Raw genomic sequence first — 26,843 nt, 5'->3', positions numbered from 1 at the left:
AATTGCTAACATGATTCGGACAGACTTAAGCATAAATACGAGTGAGAAACTCTCATCGTAGTCAACACCTTGAACTTGTCGAAAAACTTTTTGCGACAATTCTAGCTTTGTAGATAGTAACACTACTATCAGCATCCGTCTTCCTCTTGAAGATCCATTTAATCTCAATGGCTCGCCGATCATTGGGCAAGTCAATCAAAGTCCATACTTTGTTCTCATACATGGATCTCATCTCAGATTTCTTGGCCTCAAGCCATTTCGCGGAATCTAGGCTCATCATCGCTTCCTCATAGTTCGTAGGCTTGTCATGGTCAAGTAACATGACCTCCAGAACAAGATTACCGTACCACTCTGGTGCGGATCTCACTCTGGTTTACCTACGAGGTTCGGTAGTAACTTGATCTAAAGTTACATGATCATCATCATTAGCTTCCTCACTAATCGGTGTAGTAGTCACAGGAACAGATTTCTGTGATGAACTACTTTCCAATAAGGGAGCAGGTACATTTACCTCATCAAGTTCTACTTTCCTCCCACTCACTTCTTTCGAGAGAAACTCCTTCTCTAGAAAGGATCCATTCTTAGCAATGAATAACTTGCCTTCGGATCTGTGATAGAAGGTGTACCCAACATTTTCTTTTGGGTATCCTATGAAGATTTACTTCTTCGATTTGGGTTCGAGCTTATCATGTTGAAACTTTTTCACATAAGCATTGCAGTCCCAAACTTTAAGAAACGACAGCTTAGGTTTCTCGCCAAACCACAGTTCATACGATGTCGTCTCAACGGATTTAGATGGTGCCCTTTTTAACGTGAATGTAGCTGTCTCTAATGTATAACCCCAAAGCGATAGTGGTAGATCGGTAAGATACATCGTAGATCACTCTATATCTAATAAAGTACGGTTATGACGTTCGGACACACCATTACACTGTGGTGTTCCAGGTGGCGTGAGTAGTGAAACTATTTCACATTGTTTTAACTAAAGGCCAAACTCGTAACTCAAATATTTTACTTCTGCGATCATATCGTAGAAACTTTTATTTTTGTTACGATGATTCTCCACATCACTCTAAAATTCTTTGTACTTTTCAAATATTTTAGACTTGTGTTTCATCAATTAGATATACTCATATCTTCTCAAATCATTTGTGAAGATCAGAAAATAATGATACCTGCCACGAGCCTCAATATTCATCGGACCACATACATCAGTATGTATGATTTCCAACAAATCTGTTGCTCGCTCCATTGTTCCGAAGAACGGAGTCTTAGTCATCTTGCCCATGAGCATGGTTCGCAAGCATCAACTGATTCATAATCAAGTGATTCCAAAAGCCCATCAGCATGGATTTTCTTCATGCGCTTTACACCAATATGACCTAAACGGCAGTGCCACAAATAAGTTGTACTATCATTATTAACTTTGCATCTTTTGGTTTCAATATTATGAATATGTGTATCACTACAATCGAGATCCAACGAACCATTTTCATTGGGTGTGTAACCATATAAGGTTTTATTCATGTAAACAGAACAACAATTTATTCTCTTACTTAAATGAATAACCATATTGCAATAAACATGATCAAATCATATTCATGCTCAACGCAAACACCAAATAACACTTATTTAGGTTCAACACTAATCCTGAAAGTATAGGGAGTGTGCGATGATGATCATATCTATCTTGGAACCACTTCCAACACACATCGTCACCTCACCCTTAACTAGTCTCTGTTCATTCTTTAACTCCTGTTTCGAGTTGCTAATTCTAGCAACTGAACAAGTATCAAATACTCAGGGGCTACTATAAACACTAGTAAGGCACACATCAATAACTTGTATATCAAATATACCCTTTGTTCACTTTGCCATCTTTCTTATCCACCAAATATTCAGGGAATTTCCGCTTCCAGTGATCATTTCCTTTGCAGTAGAAGCACTCAGTTTCAGGCTTTGGTCCAGCTTTGGGCTTCTTCACGGGAGTGAAAACTTGCTTGTCATTCTACTTGAAGTTCCCTTTCTTTCGCTTTGCCCTTTACTTGAAACTAGTGGTTTTGTTTACCATCAACACTTGATGCTTTTCTTGATTTCTACCTTCGTCGATTTCAGCATCACGAAGAGCTTGGGAATTGTTTTCGTCATCCCTTGCATACTATAGTTCATCACAAAGTTCTACTAACTTGGTGATGGTGACTAGAGAATTTTGTCAATCACTATTTTATCTGGAAGATTAACTTCCACTTGATTCAAGCGATTGTAGTACCCAGACAATCTAAGCACATGCTCACTGCTTGAGCTATTCTCCTCCATCTTTTAGCTATAGAACTTGTTGGAGACTTCATATCTCCCAACTCGGGTATTTGCTTGAAATATTAACTTCAACTCCTGGAACATCTCATATGGTCCATGATGTTCAAAACGTCTTTAAAGTCCCGATTCTAAGCCGTTTAAGCATGGTGCACTAAACTATCAAGTAGTCATAATATTGAGCTAGCCAAATGTTCATAACATCTGCATCTGCTCCTGCAATAGGTTTGTCACCTAGCGGTGCATCAAAGACATAATTCTTCTATGCAGCAATGAGGATAAACCTCAGATCACGGATCCAATCCACATCATTGCTACTAACATCTTTCAATTTAGTTTTCTCTAGGAACATATCAAAAATAAAACAGGGGAGCTAAACGCGAGCTATTGATCTACAACATAGATATGCTAATACTACTAGGACTAAGTTCATGATAAATTAAAGTTCAATTAATCATATTACTTAAGAACTCCCACATAGACAGACATCCCTCTAATCTTCTAAGTGATCACGTGATCCATATCAACTAAACCATGTCCGATCATCACGTGAGATGAGAAGTTTCAATGGTGAACATCACTATGTTGATCATATCTACTATATGATTCACGCTCGACCTTTCGGTCTCCGTGTTCCGAGGCCATATCTGCTATATGCTAGGCTCGTCAAGTTTAACCTGAGTATTCCACGTGTGCAACTGTTTTGCACCCATTGTATTTGAACGTAGAGCCTATCACACCCGATCATCACGTGGTGTCTCAGCACGAAGAACTTTCGCAACGGTGCATACTCAGGGAGAACACTTGTACCTTGATAATTAGTGAGAGATCATCTTATAAAGCTACCGTCGAACTAAGCAAAATAAGATGTATAAAAGATAAACATCACATGCAATCAAAATATGTGACATGATATGGCCATCATCATCTTGTGCCATTGATCTCCATCTCCAAAGCATCGTCATGATCTCCATCGTCACCGGCATGACACCATGATCTCCACCATCTTGATCTATATCAATGTGTCGTCACATGGTCGTCTCGCCAACAATTGCTCTTGCAACTATTGCTATCGCATAGCGATAAAGTAAAGCAATTATTTGGCGCTTGCATCTTATGCAATAGAGAGATAACCATAAGGCTTTTGCCAGTTGCCGATAACTTCAACAAAACATGATCATCTCATACAACAACTTATATCTCATCACGTCTTGACCATATCACATCACAACATTGTAATGCCCTCGATGCGGCTATATCTCCCACGTGTCGAAGCACGACTTAGAGGCATAACCGCATTGAAAGCAATGTCGCAAGTGAGGTAATCTTCACACAACCCATGTAATACATAAGGGAAAGAGATACATAGTTGGCTTACAATCGCCACTTCACACAATACATGAATAAAGCATTACATCATCCAAATACAATCAAGGTCCGACTATGGAACCAAAATAAAAGAAGAACCTCAAATGCGACAAAGGTCCCCGATCGACCCCAACTGGGCTCCACTACTGACCAACTAGAACGAAACCACACAAAGGACAAGATCTTCATCGAGCTCCTCCTGAGCTTGGTTGCGTCATCTGCACGGACTCATCGGCACCTGCAAGCTGGTTTTGGAAGTATCTGTGAGCCACGGGGACTCAGCAATCTCGCACCCTCGCGATCAAGACTATTTAAGCTTATGGGAAAGGTAAAGGTATGAGGTGGAGCTGCAACAAGCGACTAGCATGTATGGTGGCTAACATACGCAAAAGAGAGCGAGAAGAGAAGGCAAAGCACGATCGATAAACTATGATCAAGAAGTGATCCTAGAACAACCTACGTCAAACATAACTCCAAACACCGTTTTCACCTCCCGGACTCCGCCGGAAAGAGACCATCACGGTTACACACACGGTTGATGCATTTTAAATAAAGTCAACTTCAGGTTTTCTACAACCGGACATTAACAAATTCCCATCTGCCCATAACCACGGGCACGGCTTTCGAAAGTTCAATCCCTGCAGGGGTGGCCCAACTTAGCCCATGACAAGCTCTCACGGTCAATGAAGGAATAGACCTCCTCCCGAGACATTCCGATCAGACTCGGTATTCGGTTCAAGACACTTCGACAGGTTAAAACAAGAACCAGCAACACCGCCCGAATGTGCCGACAAATCCCGATAGGAGCTGCACATATCTCTGTTCTCAGGGCACACTCAGATTGTCTAAACTTCCGGTAGGCCAGCCCAGAGTTGCCCCTGGTGGCCACCGGCGGCTGACAGTTTGGACCAACACTCAGAGGAGCACTGGCCTGGGGGGGGTTAAAATAATGATGACCCTTGAGTCTGCAGAACCCAAGGGAAAAGAAAAGGCTAGGTGGCAAATGGTAAAACCAATGTTGGGCATTGCTGGAAGAGTTTTATTCAAGGCGAACTGTTCAAGGGGTTCCCATTATTACCCAACCGCGTAAGGAACGCAAAATCCGGGAACATAACACCGATATGACGGAAACTAGGGCGGCAAGAGTGGAACAAAACACCAGGCATAAGGCCGAGCCTTCCACCCTTTACCAAGTATATAGATGCATTAATTAAATAATATATATAGTGATATCCCAACAAGTAAACATGTTCCAACAAGGAACAACAACTCCATGTTCCAACAAGGAACATACTTCAATCTTCACCTGCAACTAACAACGCTATAAGAGGGGCTGAGCAACGCGGTAACATAGCCAATCAACGGTTTGCTAGGACAAGGTGGGTTAGAGGCTTGGTTCAACAATATAGGAGGCATGATAAGCAAGTGGTAGGTATCGTAGCATAGGCAAAGCAAAAGAGCGAGCAACTAGCAAGCAAAGATAGAAGTGATTTCGAGGGTATGGTCATCTTGCCTGAGATCCCGCAAGGAAGAAGAACGAGTCCATGAAGAAGACAAACGGACGTAGTCGAAAACGAATCCTCACAACTCTGGAACGAAACCGAAGCTAACGCGAGAAGCAACCGGAAAGAAGCAAACAACAAGTAAACAACCATCACATAAGCATGGCATGATGCACAACAGTATGATGCATGTCCGGTTTAAATGAGGCATGGCATGGCAAAATGCACAAACAATCCTACAAATTAAATGGAGCTCAATATGCAACGAGTTGCATATTGACGAAACACCACATGAATTATTTAGTTCTCTCTGTTTAGGTACTCAACAATATTAAATATTGTTAGCATGCCAAGAGGTGAAGCATAAAGAAACTATCTATCTAGGCAATTTTAAATGAGGCCGGAACAACAAAACGACAAGTCTGGAAAATCCCCATATGCATTTAGCAATTTAATGCAAACAACAATTTTAAACATTTTAGTTGTTGTTATCATGATGCGGGTGACATGAGCAAGTTTTATGCAAATTTAAGAAAATTTGACAAGGGCATATTAAGAAGCATTTGTCAACGTGGCGGAAATGAAAAGGGGAGCCACGGCAACGATAACGAAACGGTGCCACGGCAACATTCCGGTTCCGGTAACTCGATTGAGATCCCGGTGCAAAGAAAGTGCGACGGGAGCGTGACATGCGATAGAAGGTGGGGTGCTCCCGGTTACCGGGTTCCCACATGACGGTGACAAGGTAAAAGAGGGCAACGTGCACCGACAAATCGAGCACGGTGCAAGCACGAGCATCTCATACATCACACATGCATTCGTTCACGGCGGCCGTCTCGGGGTTATACCTTCGTAACGTGTGTTATCGGAGCGGTTCGGGTCAAGTGGTGTAGAGGAAGTGGACGTTCTCGGGACGTCGAGGGAAGTAGTGGTTCAAGCGACGGTAGTCGAAGTAGTCATCCCATCGTTCATCGGCGATCATCGGAGCGGTAGTGGTACATGTTTCGAAGAGGAACTTGACGAATCCGAGTAACTCGAGGTCGATGGTAGTCGTTCACGTTCATAGTTGCATGAGTTTCTGTAGATGTTCGAGTCATCGGTAGCTGTTTTCGGTGAATCCCGAAACGGTCTTGGCGTCTTCATGCGTAGGGGTACTCGGCGTCGTGGTACTTGAGTTTTCGGACTTGCCGATCTCGTTCTTGCAACGGTAGTCGAACTTGACGAAAAACGGGTCTCCTCGAGGACTTGATGCATCCAAGTTCTTCCGGTTTGTAGATGTACTCGGTGTTCTGAGTCTGGGTCTTGCCAATCTTGATGGTCCGAAACGGACAAATCGCAAAGGAACCCGGGTGGCAGCATCAAGGAAGCGATGGTAGTGGTCAGCGGCAGGAAGCAGCAGCAGGTCCTGGTGGCCGGCATCGCCGGATCTCGTGGATAGGAGGCTGGCGACGTAGCAGCCCCTGTCGTTCAACGCAGGGTGAAGCAGAGGGCGTCGCGCGGCGATGCGGGCAGGGACTGGACGTGGGGCAGAGGTGGACTTGGGGCTCCGGCGGGAGGAACTTGCGGCGCAGGGGGCGGCGAGCTCGAGCAGATCCGGGCGAGGGTGGCTTGCAGCCCGGACGGGAGGTGAGTGGCGGCGGTAGCTTCGAGCTCGGCTAGCCGCGGCCATGGAGGATGGCGGCGCTGAGGCGGGGCGATGACAGGGTGGCCGGGACGAGGCCGGAAGCCGAGGAGGGAGCGGTCGACGGAGCCCGGACCAGGAGTCGAGGCGGCGGAGCTCCTGCTTGGCGACAGGCGAGAGGAGGGACCAGCGGGATCGGGCGCGGGGCTCTATGCGGGTGTGGAGTCGCCGGAGTTGGCCTCCAGTGGCGGCGCGAGAGCGCTCCGGGCGACGCAAGGAGAAGTAGAGGCGCGAGGTAGGAGAGGAGGGCGCTCGATGAGGAGAGGGCGAGGGGATCGAGCGGGTTCTGGCCTCTAGCGGCGCGAGGGAGATGAGGGAGACGAGGGAGAGGGAGAGAGCGATGCGGGAGGGGGTTAGGGTAAGCAGCGGGGCTGATTGGGCCTGGCCTTGGGCCGGCGCGTGAGGGAGGGAGGCCCAGGAGGGCAGTGGTGCAGGCCTGGCCAGGGGTGCAGGCCGCCTCTCTCCCTAAATATCTCTCTTTTCCCATTTAAAAAGAAAACAGAAAAGAGAAGGAAAAGAAAGAGAAGGTTGGGATGGAAACTGGGCATGGGGATAATTTTATTGGACTCGCAAAAATGATCTTGATCCAAGAAAAGTATAAATGGGCATGTACCAAGTTTGGATTGGAACTCGTTTGAATTAAATTCAAATGAGTTTGAATGAGAAGTGGGCGTTAGAAAGGTCCCAAAATGTTGAGATTTTTGGAAGACCTCCGGAAAAAGATAAAGAATTTATGGACGAAGTTTGAGGAGCAAACTCGAAGCGAAAAAGACATGTGATTATTGTAAGTGTGTTATAGGTGATCCCAAACTAATGGAATATTTCGTTATAGCTCCCTATAATATTGGGAGGATATGTTATAAAGAGAAATCACCACGTGAATTCCCTCGGTTTAAATGGATCAAAGATCCATGCCATTTATTTAGCTGAGTTAAGAAAATAAATGACATGATGGCATGATGACATGATGCAATGCACATGATGCAAAGATGAAATGCAACGGGCCAAACAAATCACACGACGAAACCTGGAAACCCTGGAAGGCATCTGAAGTTCCAGTCTTGGGGCGTTACAAACATGCCCTGCAAAAACAAGTTAGATGTCCTCTACTTTGTAGTTGCAAGTTTTACGTGGCTGCTACGGGCTGAGCAAGAACCGTTCTTACCTACGCATCAAAACCATAACGATAGTTTGTCAAGTTGGTGCTGTTTTAACCTTCGCAAGGACCGGGCGTAGCCACACTTGGTTCAACTAAAGTTGGAGAAACTGACACTCGCCAGCCACCTGTGTGCAAAGCACGTCGGTAGAACCAGTCTCGCGTAAGCGTATGCGTAATGTCGGTCTGGGCCGCTTCATCCAACAATACCGCCGAACCAAAGTGTGACATGCTGGTAAGCAGTATGACTTATATCGCCCACAACTCACTTGTGTTCTACTCGTGCATAACATCAACGCATAAAACCTAGGCTCGGATGCCACTGTTGGGGAACGCAGTAATTTCAAAAATTTCCTACGCACATGCAAGATCATGGTGATGCATAGCAACGAGAGTGGAGAGTGTTGTCTACATACCCTCGTAGACCGGAAGCAGAAGCGTTAGCACAACGCGGTTGATGTAGTCGTACGTCTTCACGGCCCGACCGATCAAGCACCGAAACTACGGCACCTCTGAGTTCTAGCACACGTTCAGCTCGATGACGATCCCCGGACTCCGATCCAGCAGAATGTCGGGGAAGAGTTCCGTCAGCACGACGGCGTGGTGATGATCTTGATGTTCTACCGTCGTAGGGCTTCGCCTAAGCACCGCTACAATATTATCGAGGATTATGATGGAGGAGGGCACCGCACACGGCTAATAGATCTCAAGGATCAATTGTTGTATCTTTGGGGTGCCCCCTGCACCCGTATATAAAGGAGCAAAGGAGGAGGAGGAGGCCGGCCCTAGGAGGGGGCGCGCCAAGTGTGGAGTCCTACTAGGACTCCCTAGTCCTAGTAGGATTCCACCTCCCATATGGAATAGGAAAAGAGGAAGGGAAAAGGAGAAGGAAGGAAGGGGGTGCCCCCCTTCCCTAGTCCAATTCGGACCAGACCAAGGGGAGGGGTGCGGCCACCCTTGAGGCCCTTTTCCTTCTTTCCCGTATGGCCCAATAAGGCCCAATACGTATTCCCGTAACTCTCCGGTACTCCAAAAAATACCCGAATCACTCGGAACCTTTCTGATGTCCGAATATAGTCGTCCAATATATCGATCTTTACATCTCGACCATTTCGAGACTCTTCGTCATGTCCCCGATCTCATCCGGGACTCCGAACTCCTTCGGTACATCAAAACGCATAAACTCATAATATAACTGCCATCGAAACCTTAAGCGTGCGGACCCTACGGGTTCGAGAACAATGTAGACATGACCGAGACACGTCTCCGGTCAATAACCAATAGTGGAACCTGTATGCTCATATTGGCTCCCACATATTCTACGAAGATCTTTATCGGTCAGACCGCATAACAACATACGTTGTTCCCTTTGTCATCGGTATGTTACTTGCCCGAGATTCGATCGTCTGTATCTCAATACCTAGTTCGATCTCGTTACCGGCAAGTCTCTTTACTCATCCCATAATACATCATCCTGCAACTAACTCATTAGTTGCAATGCTTGCAAGGCTTAAGTGATGTGCATTATCGAGAGGGCCCAGAGATACCTCTCCGACAATCAGAGTGACAAATCCTAATCTCGAAATACGCCAACCCAACAAGTACCTTCGGAGACACCTGTAGAGCACCTTTATAATCACCCAGTTACGTTGTGACGTTTGGTGGCACACAAAGTGTTCCTCCGGTAAACGGGAGATGCATAATCTCATAGTCATAGGAACATGTATAAGTCATGAAGAAAGCAATAGTAACAAACTAAACGATCAAGTGCTATGCTAACGGAATGGGTCAAGTCAATCACATCATTCTCCTAATGATGTGATCCCGTTAATCAAATGACAACTCATGTCTATGGTTAGGAAACATAACCATCTTTGATCAACGAGCTAGTCAAGTAGAGGCATACTAGTGACACTCTGTTTGTCTATGTATTCACACATGTATTATGTTTCCGGTTAATACAATTCTAGCATGAATAATAAACATTTATCATGATATAAGGAAATAAATAATAGCTTTATTATTGCCTCTAGGGCATATTTCCTTCAATTAAATGGCTAGAAAATCACTTAAATGTCTTAAAAGGTCAACTGGCCCCTGAAATTTTCCAAAATTTGACATGACAGTTGTATTAGTACTACAAAATTTCTCGTACATTTAAAACACCATCCGTTGCTACTGTACTCCAAATTCGTCTTTCACAGCTAATAAAAAATATCTACAACATCACACACAGTTGTTTTCGAGGAACCGTTTGTGATGAAAATATCTGGTTTTATTTAAGTCTCCCTCCTTAAGCTTCGCCGGGTGGTCTGCTCCAGTGCCGGCAACCCCCGAATCCATGAATCCCGACCCCCATTCCCACACCCCCTTCTTGCAAAGATGACGCCGTGGAAACGCTTCGTGAAGGCCCGTACGATGCACGCGCCCCCCGAGCGCTGCCGCCTGCACCGAGAGCGCAGCCGCCTACACCGAGAGTGCCGCCGCATCCGCATTGAGCGCGGCCGCTTCCGCTGAGAGGGCGTCCGCGGTAGCCGACAGGGCAGCTGCAGCAGCCGTGACAGCTGCAGCAGCTGCTGCGACGGTGACTGCAAACGCCGAGAGCGCTCGAGCTACCATCCGTGCCGCTGATGTCGCCCTGGCCCAGGTCGAGGCCATCCACGCCAAGATCGAGGATGCACACGCCAAGATATTCCAGGCCACCTCGGACTCCAGCATGCAACCGACGTCTGAAAAGGCGGTGGTGGCCATGGAGCACCTGCTTCCTCATGAGGTCGCCGAGCGGGAGCTAGAGATGCAGGATGCGGCGGAGATCAAGGAGCGCCGGGAGGAGGAGTTGCACGTGGCCGAGGTCGAGGTAGAGAAGCATCTGTCCATCGAGGAATTGGTGGTGGAATACAAACGCGAGCTCTAGCGCAGGCACTACTAGAGTACTACAACCTTGAGGGCGGCGTCGAGGACGAGGATGCGGTCGACTTCAGCAGGGGGGCATGGAGTCCACCAACGGCGGCATGTCGCCAGGACAAGTCATCGACGTCTCATCTCACACCGGCGATGCATAGGCCGGTGCAGCGGCGGATTTGTTAAAATTATGCGTACTTAGGCTTTGCTTTTAATGTTGGTCTTTTGTTTAGCAATGTTTAGGTCAACTGGCTCTGTTTAATTACTAAAATTACTCGATTCCGTAAGTGTGGTCTGTCTGCTGTACGCTCTTTTGTGTGCCCAAATTAGCAAGCGATGTTAAATTATGCAATGACGTACCGGGGAAATTTCCACCAAAATTTGAATTATCAAACTCATCCCATGCGTGTAAACTAGAAGAATCATCTGCGATGCACACAATCGTTCAAAGTGAATGGTCCGGCGGCACCGTGCACAAAGTTTCCCTCCACATTTCCAAAATTTTGGCCTACCGCCAAAATATCTACCCTGCCCCATTCCCCCCTTCCTCACCCCCTTTTCTCCCCGACCACAAGTCACATTTCCCCTGTTTCCTCCTTCCTTCCTTCCTTGCTAAGCTATAGCCGCTTCCTCGGTCTCGCTGTCTCGCATCCTACCACCGGGGTCGCCATGGTCTTCTTCAAAGACATCTCCAGCGGGTATGCCTTTCTTCTCTCTGTCGGGCTATGACTTGGAATGAAGGATTTTTTACTTGGCGGTCGATTTGAGTCATTTCTTCCTCTTGTAGCTCCCTAAGACCATCAGTGGCAACGAATGGAGCGGGGTGGCTGAAGATCTATCTGCTCGTTGTCACCATCAATCTCCATGCATGGACAGTGGGAGGAAGTTTCTGGCATGTGCATAGAAGGTTAGACACTCTTTCGTTGGATTCTGTGGACAGTGGGAGGAAGTTTCTGGCATGTGCATAGAAGGTTAGACACTCTTTCGTTGTTACAAATCATTTGTTAGATGTGATTCAGACACTGTCACGGTCCCAACCCATTCACACCACACCTTCAACCAAACACATCCTAAGACAGTGTCACAGTTCGTACCTAGTATCTTAAATTGTTGCCATATCATCAGCGGTTCCATTAGAAAATTATTTCGCACCACTTCAGCAGTTTGTGCAGCCAACTTTGGTCCACACATCTGAGCAGCAAAGCAGTAAAATACTAAATCTTTATGGCACGAAGGAACTGGGCATCGGAGGAACTACGTGCTCCGGAGTCCGGGTCCCTGATTTTTTTCCGCTGCATCGGCTCACTAGTGCAGGGCACCGGTGCGAGATGTTGCAACATTTGTCTTTACCCCAGTTTTGGCATACATAGTGGACGGCCTTGGTGCGATTGGTTCTATGTTACTAAATTTGTGCATGTACACACCTGTTAATATCAATTTGCTATCATCCAAACACTATCGCTATGCTGTTGCAGTTATATTTACCTTCCTCATAAAATGTTCATTTTGTTATTTATTGTACATGAGTAAGAACTTATAGCGTCGTTGCAGTTAATTATAGCTTCTGATGTTCCAGAATTTGGTTATTGTCTCAGTACCAGTTATTTCATTTGCACATTGATCTTTTTGAGAAGATATGTCATAATTAACATGTTTCTTCAGTTTTTCAAAATAAGCATTGGTGATTTTCTATGTTGCTATAAACCCATTTCCCCTACAATTGTTACTGATCTAGTTTTAAATATTATAGGATGAATGGAAGTGTTCTTACTTGAAGTGGGTTGATCAAGAGTGGCCACAGTCTTTGAAGATGTGCCTAGCGAAGCTCTGGAGCATGTATGAGGAAGAGAACACATGTAGGATTAGAGAAAGTGTTGTCAACAGTGAAGCATATTTCAAGATGGGGGATAAAAAGTTGAAGGTGTAGAATGAGCTCAGATTTTTTAAATCAGACTTTGCTAAGATGGTGTTGGCGAAGGAGGAGGTGCTTTCCTAGTTGGCCCGTGCAAAACGGGTTCTTACTGAATTGAAAGCAGAGGTGGATAAGACGAGCCTGGATGATCTCGATTAGGGAAATGAATATATTGTTCTTATGAAGTTGAACTAGCTATATGTTGTATTGTGTTGTTTTCATGTAGCTACCGTACTGTGATGTTATAATATATTTATGTGCCTGATATGAAATTGGCAAACAGCTATTCGATATGAAATGTGAATTTGCGTAATACTGGAATTATTAATTGTAAACTAATAAACCTGCTAAATGTGTCATGGACCTTTGCAAATGGTTCTAGCAGAAAAAGCGCTTGCAATGGATAGCCCAATGCCACACAGTTTTGTTCATCAAATCGTGTGTGATATAGTTGATAAAAGCAAACAGTTAACCATGGCAAACCGTGTGTGATAGTTACACCTTTCACACACGAGCCTACACATAAAACTGTGTGGGATGTACGTCCGAACGGAAACGTGTTCCCTGGATTGATTGTGTGGGATGTACATAAGAATGGAAACATATTCCTTGGATTGACTATGTGTGATATACATACAAACGGAAATGTTTTTCTAGGATTCACCGTGTGGGATGTACATACCTACGGAAATGATTTTCTCGGATTACCGTGTGGGATGTACATACCTACGAAAATGATTGGGTTTCGATGCCTCGCCCGATCGCACACGGCCCCAGCCTGGGTCCCAGGAGGGCCTATCCCTGACAATTTATGGGTCATGTGCGAAGGACACGCTACCGCACACACTCACTTGGCGATGGTTCCAAATGCCGTCGCTGAAACGGGTTAAAAACCGTTTGTTTAGAACCGATGCGCACCAGTGCATGTTCCATCACAAAAGGGCGTCCAAAAGAGGTGAGATACAAATAAGGGTTAGAAATTCAAGCAAAGCACAAGAAACCAAGGAAAGTAACCGGCAATCCGTAAGCAGTTGTGGAGATTCTAACTTTGATGTTAGTGACAATTTTGCAACACAGATGATGATGGGTTAGAAATTTGAGCATAACTGGTGGTGGATTATAGAAAATGAAGAAAAATGGTAGAGAGTTTGTGCATGCTTTGCCACATATTTCATATTGCATCTCATTGTGTGAGCATGTTGATTGCACATTTTTCTCATTCGAGGACATCCATTTGTTCCTTTGATTATTTAGTCTTTTTCTCTTGCCAAATGGATGGACAAGAATGCCTAAAAACTTCCTCTAGCTATCTATGTGTTTCTCGTCTCAAACTCTATTCATGCTACATCACAAAGTTTGATCAAGTCAAATTCGAACCCTCTGGTTGAGGAGCACTCGGAGTCACCGATTCATCATAGACTTAAACTTTCAAAACCTTTCTGTGTATTTCGGTCTGACCGATTCATTCCTTTCGGTCATAGTGAGTTCATTGAGTTGATCTAGGTTTTCAATCTCGGTGCAACTGATTTGAACAATTCGGTCACACCGAGTTGCAGTAACCGCTTGCGATATTGCATCTCGGTGCCACCGAGTCGTTCCACTCGGTCACACCAACAGGGTCAGGATATATATACCCATGGGCCAAATTTTGGAAATTCCTCCGAAACCTTTCGCCCGCGCGTGTCCTGCTCTGCTGACTCGGGTCTCCGGATTGTCTCCTCATTGCAAGTGACCTCCCGCCGCTGGTCTCCACCACCGTCAACGGGAATCTTCACCGCCGTGTCGCTGTAGCGAGCTCATCGCCAAGTTAGGGTATGAGTTCAATCCTTTGTGCAATCTTTACCTCGGATTCTTGGCACAAAATCAATGCCATGATTCTTACCACGTATGAGATCACTCTATCCAACAAAAACTTCCTTTAGATTAGTTCTGATTCGAAAATTTAGGGTTAGGTTTCCGCCGAACTCATCTCGGACCGACCGAGTTGTAGAAATCGGTCTCACCGATTTGGCTTAGGCCATTTCGCTTGTAACTTTTGGTCTGACTGAAACTTGCAAATCGGTGTGGCCGAGTTCGATTCTCAGTGAAACCGTATAGCGCCCAAGATGCGATTCTATCCCAATCATGTGATGAATTCATGATCGAGGCACAATCGTATTTCGAGCGCATAGCAAGGTGGATATCATTACAACATACCATGTACTGAATAGATGAGAATACAAGTTAAAGGCTTACACTCGCCACAAGCTACAACATGAATACAACAGTTCATCAATACATAACAATCATCATACAAAAGAGCAGGATCCGACTACGGATGAAAACAAACGAAAAGAAGAATGACATCCACCCTGCTAATCCCAGGCTCCCCGACCCGGAACCTATCCCTTGATCGAAGAAGAAGAAGCAGAAGAAGAACTCCAAGACAAGCAAGCATCGCTCTCACGTCAAAGCATCGCTTTGCCTGTACCTGCAACTGTTGTTGTAGTAATATGTGAGCCACGAGGACTCAGCAATCCCATTACCATGGATATCAAGACTAGCAAAGCTTAATGGGTATGGAATGGATAAGTGGTGAGGTTGCAACAAGCGGCTAAGCATTGTATGGTGGCTAACTTACAAGTACAAGAGTAAGATGAAAAGCTACGTAAACGGTCGCAAACTAGTAATGATCAATAAGTGATCCTGAACTACTTACGTTCAAACATAACCCAACCGTGTTCTCTTCTCGAACACACCCGAAAAGAGACAGTCACAGTTACGCATGCGGTAGGTGTATTTTAATTGAGTTTACTTCAAGTCCTATATAACCGGATATTAACAAATTCCCATCTACCAAATAACCGCGGGCCCGACTCTCGAAAGTTTAAACTCTGCATGGGTGTCCCAACTTAGCCCATGATAAGCTCTCATGATCCGCGGAGACAATCCTCCATCTCGGGACACCCCGAGTAACCTCGGAACCCCGGTGCACAAGCTCTTCGAAGAAAGGAAAACTATCCCAAGGAGATCTCCCGGTGAGTCAGATCCGTGTCCAGAGCCGCGCGCTCTCTATCTACGAACTCATCCGTCTATGCATAGTGGACGATAGCCAAAACACCTCGAGTTGCCCCGAGGCGGCACCGCCGACTGCTAGGTTGGTGGACCAGCACTCATGAGGAGCACTGGCTCGGGGGTTGATTAAGAGACCTCGGGTGCTAACCGGTCCCTATGCAAGTTTTAGTTGTTATTAGGCAAATGGTAAAACCAATGTTGGATCTCCTCATGATAGCTTTACTTTAAACAAAGAAACAAGGGGGCCCATAAACCCCGACCGTGTTAGGAACACAAAATTCAAGGAACACTAGATCATCGAAGGCACGCGTTGCCGCGCCCGTCTATTTTTTGAATAGAATGGTAGGTACTTTTATAAGTATACTAAGAGATATGATAGGAAGTAATTTTCGAAGAAACATAAAGATACATGATATGATAGAAGTCTTTTTCAAAGAAACATAAAGATACATGATAAAATTTGTAGTAATACTATGAAGAGTAAAGAAGTTGTGTATGTAATGTAGTGCCATTGCTCAATCTAAGTTGTGATGCATAAAAATGATGGGCGTAATAGTCAATTATATTTGCTGGAGAAGATTGGATCTTGGAAACCCATAGATATGAAGAAAACAATCTATGGAACACACCATGATTGTTTGGTACAAGCTTTAGTGAATACCAGAGTCAAAATATGTTACCAATGTTCTAATGTTGTGCAAACGGAGAGTTCTGTACATAGAATATATGGGTGAGTGCCACCCAGATTACATGGAACGTGCTCATTTCCGAATGATCTTTTTGCATCATGTATGGAATTATTTTTGATAAAATATCAATATCACAAGCCAAACTGAAACTACGCGTATCTGCAAGCATGCAACAATACAACTTTGGTGAAGCTACAGTAAAGGATGAGAACCACTCATCAATAATCTAGACACGATTAACCACCTTGCCTAACAGCAATGCTTCGACCATACTTGAGATATGAGCCTTGCATACTTGTAAAGAGAGCAGGAGGAAATTTAGATAATCGATCGCATTAAAAACTACCTTAATGCAGGATTGCATACTTGTAAACCTAACATATCCAGTTTTAAAATTGGATTTGAGAATAATTTTTTTTTCATTCCATGAGTTTAAAAATGAGCAAATAGAACATCATCCAGAAGAATTGATATGATGAAAAAAGGTTAGTCCTAAAAAGCATGGTGCATCTGTGCAGCAACATAGAACTACCGGGTGGCTCCAAAGCAAAACAGAGCCAAGACAGTTATTAAAAAACCAGAAGAAGCTAAGGTTTTACCACGAATTACATATCAGGCTAAGAGTTTAGTTAAGTCTGTTCCAGTCAGGACTGTTCTAACATAAGTTCTGAAGTCTGTTCTCACTATTGTCAAGTGCATGGAACGATTTCTCATTGAGGAACACAAACGCCCGAAGCATCCAGCACAGGTTTCGGAAGATACAGCCGTGTATCAAAACATATCAATATAATCAAGGATCCTTATTTTCAAATTGTAACGGCATTCAGAGGCCGCGAAGATAAGGTAAGCCGAGGTTACTACACTACATCGAGCTGACTCCCTGGGAAATCCATATCTCTAGCACCATATCTTGTTGCCGTACTCTCCTCGACCAATCAATCCATGTTAAACCATATAAACAAGAAATTAAGTTGCAAAATACAAACACTCGAAAAGGGGGAACAAAGCATGGATGAGGAGCAGAGATGGAAATTTGGAATACCCTTTGTATTATTGTCCAGTGAAGAAGGGGCGTAGGGGCGTGAAAATCCACCGCATGTAAGTGTCAACGCCAAGGAAGTGTCGAGCGAGGCCGTTACCGATAGAACCAACAAAAATTGACCCCGGCCTTGCTTCGCCCTGCATCAATCAGTCAGGCCCGCCTTGATTCGCCCTGCATCGATCAGTCAAGCCTGACTTGAATGGATCAGATTGAAGATCGGCGGCTCGATGAGTACCAACCTCCAAGATTTGCCCAAATCAGTTGACTGGAACCTTGATGAACACAACCTGTACAAAATTGAGATCCGAAAGACATTAGCACCTGAAATCCCATCTCCAAACCTAGCAATCTTTTGCGGTGGCCGAGATATTGAGTGGCAATGTTGATAGGATTAAGGAAAACGGGTCAAAAAATAGGATGAACGAGAGCGGTTGCGGTGATATCTACCAGAGGGACCGGGAGCAGTAGGGCTGGTGGCAGCAACCCAAAGCATCACTCACCGTCATCGCCGGTGCGGCGATTAGGCCTAGGACACGAAGTGGAGCGGGGATGCAGAGAGATCACGTGGATGAATTGGTCACACAGGAAAGACTCGAGGCCCAACTAATAGCAGATCAGGAATTTTGTCACGGGAGTAGCAGCCCAGCCTGTGTATCACGATATTCGCGTAACGAAATCCCAGGCGGAATTAAGTGAAGATCCAACGCTCAGAAACGACCACAACTCCAGATCCAACGGTTGGGAACACTAATGGCCTAAGAGGGCAGGAATAGTGCTCGGTTATAATGTATCTAAATAACGCCGATATGACGGAAACTAAGGCGGCAAGAGTGGAACAAAACACCAGGCAAAAGGCTGAGCCTTCCACCCTTTACCAAGTATATAGATGCATTAATTAAATAAGAGATATTGTGATATCCCATGATATCCATGTCCCAACATGGAACAAACTTCAACTACACCTACAACTAGCAACACTATAAGAGGGAACGAGCAAAGCGGTAACATAGCCAAACAACGGTTTGCTGGGATGGTGAAAATGGTTAGAGGTTGTTTCATGGCATATTTAAGAGGCTTGATTACCAAGTGGTAGGTAGCGCGACATAGCAATAACATTGAGACAACTAGCAAATCAAAGATAGTAGTGGTATCCAGGGTAACGATCATCTTGCTTGAAATCCCGCTAGGAAGAAGACCGAATCCATGAAGTAGTCGAACAACGTAGTCGAACGAATCCTCACGATCGCAACGAAACAGGAACTATCGAGAAGCACAACCGGAAAGAAGCAAACAACATAGTAAACAAACAAGCATAACATGGTGCGATGCACAATCAAGCATGATGCATGTCTGGTTTAATAAGGCATGGCATGGCAAAGTGCAACAAACAATACTACAAATTAAGTGGAGCTCAATATGCAACGAGTTGCATATTAACGAAACAACACATGACTTATTTAGTTCTCTCTTGGTTATGTACCCATCAATATTAAATGTTGGTTAACATGGCAAGAGGTGAAACATAATTAAACTAACTATTTAGGCAAGTTTAAATGAGTCCGGAAACATCAAACAACAATTTCGGTAAATCCCCACATATCATTTAGCAATTTAATGCAAACAACAATTTTGAACATTTAACATGTTGTTATCATGATGCAGATGACATATACAAGTTTTAAGCAATTTTTATGAAAATGTTGGCTTGAGCACGTTATGAAGCATTTGTCACCGTGGCGGAACGAAAGGGGTGCCACGGTAACGATAACGGAAATGGTGCCATGACAACGACAACGAAATGGTGCCACGGCAACATTCTGATGATCCGACAACTCATTGAGATACTCATGCAAAGAGCAAGTGTCTGGATGCGCGAAACATGCTAGAAATGGTGGGGTGCTCCCGATTACCGGTTCCCACGGGTCGACGCATGGAAAATGAGGAGGAACGTGCAATGACAACTCAGACACGGCACAAACACGAGCATCTCATACAACGCATGTCGTCCACGGGCGGTCGTCTCGTCATTATACCTTTGAAGCGTGCATTTTCGAAGCGGAGCGGGTTCGTTGAGGGAAGTAGTCATTCTCTTGACAGTAGTGGAAGTAGTGGTACACGTCTTCTTGTCGAACCCACGCGGCGGTAGACGTACATGTTATGTAGATGTTTGGGTCATCGGTAGAGGTACTTGACGCATCGTTGAACTTGGCGTTCGGGGAATCCCGCGTAGTCGTACCCGAGTCGTAGTCGAACTTGACGGATCCGAGGGCTCCGGCATCGTGTTAATTGGCGCAATCCGAGATGACGGTAGTTGTACACGGGTCTTAGACGTTCGAGTCATCGGTAGAGGTACTTGGTGCACCCTAGGGTCGTCGAGTACTGGTTTTTGGTGAAGTCCGTGTCTTTGGTGTCGTGGTACTTGGCGTCCATGTAGTCGATCTTGCTGGTCTTGATGGTGCCAAATGATGCAACACAAGGGCCTCGGGTGGACAACAACAAGGCAGGTCAACGAGGTGGCAAGATGTAGGTGTTGGCCACGTCCATGGAAAGAGCAGAGGGGAGCTTAGGTGATACAGGCCCATTGCTGGCCGCGGCGGGCAAGGCCAGGACGACAGCGAAACTCTGGGGACCCGAGGATTGATGGGGTGGCGTAGGGATGACACGAATGGATGGATCTGGCGCTCTATAGCATGTGTCACTCACTGGTCGTGGTCGCCAGCGCGGGTGGACGGCGCGGGCATCGTGGCGGGGAGGCGACGAGCTTGAGGCTGAACGGAGGTAGGAGGAGGCGCTGGTGCGAGGTGCCCCTTGGCTGCCATGGCCGGAGGCGAGGTCGGGGCAGAGGAACGCGACGATGGACCAGAGAGCGGGTGGCGGTGGAGAGGCGACAATGGTGCAATCCGGCAGTGGGCCTCTCTAGATCAAGGACACGCGGGGGGGCGGGGAGGGGGGGAGCTCCCGGAGGCTGGCGGCGCTGGGGGTCGGGCGTGAGGTGGCCCTCCCCTGGCTCGAGGTGTGTGCGTGTGGCTAACAGGAGGAAGCAGGGGATCGAGGGCATTGACGGCGTTGAGGGGGAGCGCGAGGGAGAGATCGAGCGGAGGGGGTAGGGGCTAAGGTTAAGAAGAAAGGGTTGTTGGACCTCTATGCAAATGGGTCGGCCTGATGGGATGCCCTCTCTCTTCATTCCCTTTATCTCCATGAGAAATAAACATAATTTCGAAGAAAAGAAAGAGAGGGTCAGGGAAAGAATTTGAATAAGAGGTTAAATTTTTTGGACCCGCAAAAATGCGTTTGTTCCAAGAAAAATGTAGTGGGCAAGATTGGAAGAATTGAATTTAATTCAAATGGGTTCTAATAGAAAGTGGGTTCTAGGAAGGTCTAGAAATGATGAGATTTTTAGAGGAGCCTCGATAAAAGTGATAAGAGTTGTTGACAAGGTTTGGAGGTCAACTCGAAGTAGAAAAAGGCACGGGATTATTTGCAAGTGTGTTTAAGGGTGATTCCGAAATAGTGGAATATTTATTAGCTCCCTAAAAATATTGGGAGGATATGTTATAAAGAGAAATCACCATGTGAAATCCCTTGATTTAAATAGATCAACGATCTATGCAATTTATTTAGTTGAGTTTTAAAAAGGGTTGCATGATGACATGATGCAATGCAAATGATGATATGAAGAATGCAACAAACAAATAAAACCCACTGCAAAACTCAGAATACATTGAAGGCATCTGGAGCGTCAGTCTCGGGTCGTTACAACTCTCCTCCACTTACAAGAGATATCGCCCCGAGATCTAGGGATGACAAATGTAAGAGGAAGAGAAGAGGTAAAACTAAGTTGCTTCTTCGACAAACGAGTGAAACCACAAACCTTGAGAGGTTGAAAGAATACAACAGAGACGAACAAGATTGCAAACAGTTCGTTAGCAAAGAGAAACAAGGAACATTACGTGAACCTTGTAGGTTGAAAGACATGAAATAAGTGCTTCACGAACCAAAAGAATATGACCACACCGGTATAATGAGATAACCAAGGAACAATAATGATAGAATTTGGACAACACTCCGGTAGAAAAGAGAAGGAAAACTTGATAAGATGAAAAGAACTTGAATGAGAACACAACACTCTGGTTAAATGGATAAGCAAAAAAATAACATGATCTTGACAAAACGAGGTGATGGGTGAAGAGAGCAACATCATAATGCCTTCGGAGGAAAGAATAGAAGATAAATGGTTGGAAGAAAAGAACAAAAAAGAAAATGACAATGTCTACCACAAATGAATTTGAAAAGCGTCCTTATGAAGAAAGGATTGAATGGAGTTGTTGAAGAATCAATAATGGAAAGAAGAAGATTGTTGTGGGCTTATGGAAAACTTCTCAAAATTATGAGGTGACAACCGGCCACTAATGGGAACAGTTAATTGGATTGACATTTACAAGGAAACTCCTTTTACCAAGAGAATGGAAGGAAACTTGGATTATTGATAGGCACCACAATTAGCAACATTCCTTAGGGAAGGCTTTAGGTGAAATATTTACCAAGATAACTCCAACGAAGATATTGATGGATTTAAAATACCTCATTCTTGACAACATGTGAATCATGAAACACGAAGGGAAATTGTTTAGAACGACATAACACCACCTCAAAAGATAAGACAGAAAGAATTGCACTTTGAAATGCAACATGAAGAAAGCTTGAGCTCCAACAAGAATCTTGACGAACACTCCGAGAATAAATTAAATCCTTGATGAACCACCATGTAGTGCCTTCTTGAGAACTCCGGTAATAAAAGAATGATAGAAAGAAAGAGAAGTTGAAAGAACAAGGTGAAGCCTTGCCATGATTTAGGTGGAGCTTCGTGACAAGATAATTGAGAGAGCTTGGAACTCCGGGAAAAAGTATGAAGCACTTGGGATTTAGAATTTATTCATCATAAACAAACTCTGGGAGAAGGAATTAATCACCTCGAGGAAATAAGAATAAAAATTATGTTATGCGTATCCTTCACCAATTTAAATTGGTGACAAACAACAGATTTGGCACACTACTTATTCTCATTGAAAGGATTAAGGGAGATATAGCGCAAACTTGAGGAAGGTCTTCAACGATCCACTAGTAGGATTTGGGAAAGACGAATGAATTGATATGATAACAAAGGAAGATGAATCCTAGACAAACCACCATAAGAACTAAAACGAACAAAGAAAAGAGAACGAATCACCAGGAAGAATTAGAAAATGAATAAAGATACTTGAGGGAATTCAGATACGAGAGAATGAAGAGATCATGAACTGATTAGAGGATATTTGAACGATGCACCAGTAGAATATGGAGACGAACGAAGAGGCATGAATTGAGAAGAATTGCGGAAATTAAGTTGAAAGATGAGAATGAAGAAATCTTCTGAAATGATGGCCTTGGATGATCGAGAGAGAAAAGCAACTCCTGAAATGCTTCCGATGTGTATGAAAAGAATTCCTCACAATCAAAAATAATCGCGACGATGGCACGAATCTAGAAGCATGAATATTAAGAGAACGGACCAAGATTCAAGATAAATTCTTCTTCGGTCTTCAAATCTGAGAATGATGACAAGAAACGCCACCATGAATAGTTGAGACACTCCGGAAGAATTAAAAGAGGAATGGTTGAGCGAAAGATGAAAAGAATTTGAAAACGATCTTGGAGAAGGCATATGACTGATGAAAATCCATTCTAATCTTACACTTTGAAAATAATTTGAGAATAACTCCGGAAAAATTAGAAGAGTTAGGTAAGATCCTATGAAAGACCTGTGGGTTAGGGCCCACTCAAAAGAAACACAGTTGGAAAAGATTGCTTAGGAAGCGATAATGCACCGTTTGATTTGAATGGCTTATATGAGATAACAACCTCAAAATACCTTGAACGGATTGAGAATGGAAACAAATCTTCTAAGATATCCTGAGCACTCCAGATATGAATAGAGAGAGGTGAGAGATTAAGATGTGCACCGGCATGGGAAAGCATTTGAAACGAGGAAAGGGATATGATCAACATCGGAGCTTGAATTGAATCCACCGGAAAATAATATGAAAATGAAGAATGATAAACTTGAAACTTCCTTAGTAACTTCATGAGAATCACTGGGTAAAAACATTAAAGGAAAATAATGGAGAGACTTCACTCTATAAAATGAATACTTGATTAAGGATTCTGGCTCCATGAAGAAAATATGGTGGGAGGGTGGGAAAATATAGTCAACTAGGGACGAATAGAATGAACACCATTGAGAAGAACTAAGTATTGATCTTTCAAATGAAAAGGAAGATTGAATTATCTTGAAGAGAAGCACACCGGTTGGAAAGAATTAAAATGAAAATCCCGATGATCAAGAAGAATTAGCACTCCCATAAAAATATGAGAGAACCACTTAGGAAAATGTATGGAATCAACACTTGACTTCGAAGCAACTCGAATACCAGAACAAAAACAAAACAAAGGATTTGGCTTGTGGAAATAAGCCAGAACAAACATATGATAGACCCCATATCGTAGCATGTGTCTGTTGGAAAGATATCCCACGTGATAATTGAATTCCCACCTATAAACTCCCGAAACTTTCTGGTTATGCAATCTGGTGTTGGGGATACAGGGAGGCACAAATATCTCACACAACTAAGAAATCCTACACTCCGACTGTATCCATCCGTCAACACATAACCAAGAAAACCTCAGAAGTCGTGTACCTCAGACCTTTGAAAACATCCGATATACTAGATGTGGCAATACATTTGATCGCCCTCCCCAGTACTGGGTGTCGTCAAACTACTCTCACCACAAAGAGTATAGAAGCATTTTCAATGTCGGTGTCCTCTGGTATTCCGGAACTGAAACGATAAGCACTATGACAAAAACACCTTGGAGCTTAACTCCCCGGGACACTGCCACAACCCCTAAATGTTAGGAGGCACCAAGACAGAATCCCCGACACCATGATATCACAATGAGACAACAATACCCGCGTGATCCTAAATAAAATTTAAGTGAAAAAGAGGAGAGTGAAGTCAAAACATTTACACCAGGAGTCCTCACCAGAGCGACAAAGGGGATGAGGAGTAAAAAGAAATCCTACTCTCTGATATAACTAAGACTCAAAATAGTTTTCTTCTAGAGTCAACAATGATAGCGACGATCAATCAAGGGGGCTCCTACAGTCGGTAAAGCTCTGATACCAACTTGTAGCACCCAAGATGCGATTCTATCCCAATCACGTGATGAATTCATGATTGGGGCACAATCGCATTTCAAGCGCATAGCAAGGTGGATATCATTACAACATACCATGTACGGAATAGATGAGAATACAAGCTAAAGGCTTACACTCGTCACAAGCTACAACATGAATACAACAGTTCATCAATACATAGCAATCATCATATAGAAGAGCAGGATCTGACTACGGATGAAAACAAACAAAAAGAAGAACGACATCCACCCTGCTAATCCCAAGCTCCCCGACCCAGAACCTATCCCTTGATCGAAGAAGTAGAAGTAGAAGAACTCCAAGACAAGCAAGCATCGATCTCACGTCAAAGCATCGCTTTACCTATACCTGCAACTGTTGTTGTAGTAATCTGTGAGCCACAAGGACTCAGCAATCCCAATACCATGGGTATCAAGACTAGCAAAGCTTAATGGACATGGAATGGATAAGTGGTGAGGTTGCAGCAAGCCGCTAAGCATTGTATGATGGTGAACTTACAAGTACAAGAGTAAAATGAAAAGCTACGCAAACGATTGCAAACTAGTAATGATCGAGAAGTGATCCTGAACTACTTACGTTCAAACATTACCCAACCGTGTTCTCTTCTCGAACGCACCCGAATAGAGATAGTCATGGTTACGCACGCGGTAGGCCTATTTTAATTGAGTTTAGTTCAAGTCCTCTACAACCGGATATTAACAAATTCCCATCTGCCACATAACCGCGGGCACGGCTCTCAAAACTTTAAACCCTGCAGGGGTGTCCCAACTTAGCCCATGACAAGCTCTCATGATCCGCGGAGACAGTCCTCCATCTCGAGACACCTCGAGTAACCTCGGAATCCCGGTGCACAAGCTCTTTGAAGAAAGGAAAACTAACCCAAGGAGATCTCCCGGTGAGTCAGATCCGTGTCCAGAGACGTGCACTCTCTATCTACGGACTCATCTGTCTATGCATAGTGGACGATAGCCAAAAGACCTCGAGTTGCCCCGAGGCGGCACCGCCGACTGCTAGGTAGGTGTACCAACACTCATGAGGAGCACTTGCCTGAGGGTTGATTAAGAGACCTGGGGTGCTAGCCGGTCCCTATGCAAGTTTTTGTTGTTATTAGGCAAATGGTAAAACCAATGTTGGATCTCCTCAGGAAAGCTGTACTTTAAACGAAGAAACAAGGGGGGCCCATAAACCCCGACCGCGTTATGAACACAAATTTCAAGGAACCTAACACTGGTATGACGGAAACTAAGGAGGCAAGAGTGGAACAAAACACCAGGCAAAAGGCCGAGCCTTCCACCCTTTACCAAGTATATAGATGCATTGATTGAATAAGAGATATTGTGAGATCGCATGATATCCATGTCCCAACATGGAACAAACTGCAACTGCACCTGCAACTAGCAACGCTATAAGAGGGGCCGAGCAAAGTGGTAACATAGCCAAACAACGGTTTGCTCGGATGGTGAAAAAGGTTAGAGGTTTTTTCATGGCATATTTAGGAGGCTTGATAACCAAGTGGTAGGTAGCACGACATAGCGATAACATTGAGACAACTAGCAAAGCAAAGATAGTAGTGATATCGAGGGTAACGATCATCTTGCTTGAAATCCCGCTAGGAAGAAGACCGAATCCATGAAGTAGTCGAACAACATAGTCGAAGGAATCTTCATGATGGCAACGAAACAAGAACTATCGAGAAGCACAACCGGAAAGAAGCAAACAACATAGTAAACAAACAAGCATAACATGGCACGACGCACAATCAAGCATGGTGCATGTCCGGTTTAATAAGGCATGGCATGGCAAAGTGCAACAAACAATACTACAGATTAAGTGGAGCTCAATATGCAACGGGTTGCATATTGACGAAACACCACATGACTTATTTAGTTCTCTCTTGGTTATGTACCCATCAATATTAAATATTGGTTAACGTGGCAAGAGGTGAAACATAATTAAACTAACTATTTAGACAA

The 26,843-nt window shown here is 44.4% G+C and overlaps 1 long non-coding RNA gene across 1 annotated transcript; it reads right to left on the bottom strand.

Moving 5' to 3' along the window:
• Positions 1 to 14,913: 14,913 nt before the first annotated feature.
• On the bottom strand, positions 14,914 to 18,252 carry LOC125512654. The gene is made up of 3 exons (XR_007285464.1): positions 18,066 to 18,252; positions 17,619 to 17,905; positions 14,914 to 15,309 (listed from the first exon to the last, which is right to left on the bottom strand). It is a non-coding gene; the product is annotated as an uncharacterized LOC125512654 (long non-coding RNA).
• Between the last annotated feature and the right edge of the window lie 8,591 nt (positions 18,253 to 26,843).

This window comes from Triticum urartu, chromosome 6 (genome assembly GCF_003073215.2).
Source record: "Triticum urartu cultivar G1812 chromosome 6, Tu2.1, whole genome shotgun sequence".
NCBI lineage: Eukaryota > Viridiplantae > Streptophyta > Magnoliopsida > Poales > Poaceae > Triticum > Triticum urartu.
This window is presented reverse-complemented; position numbering and strand designations above follow the sequence as displayed.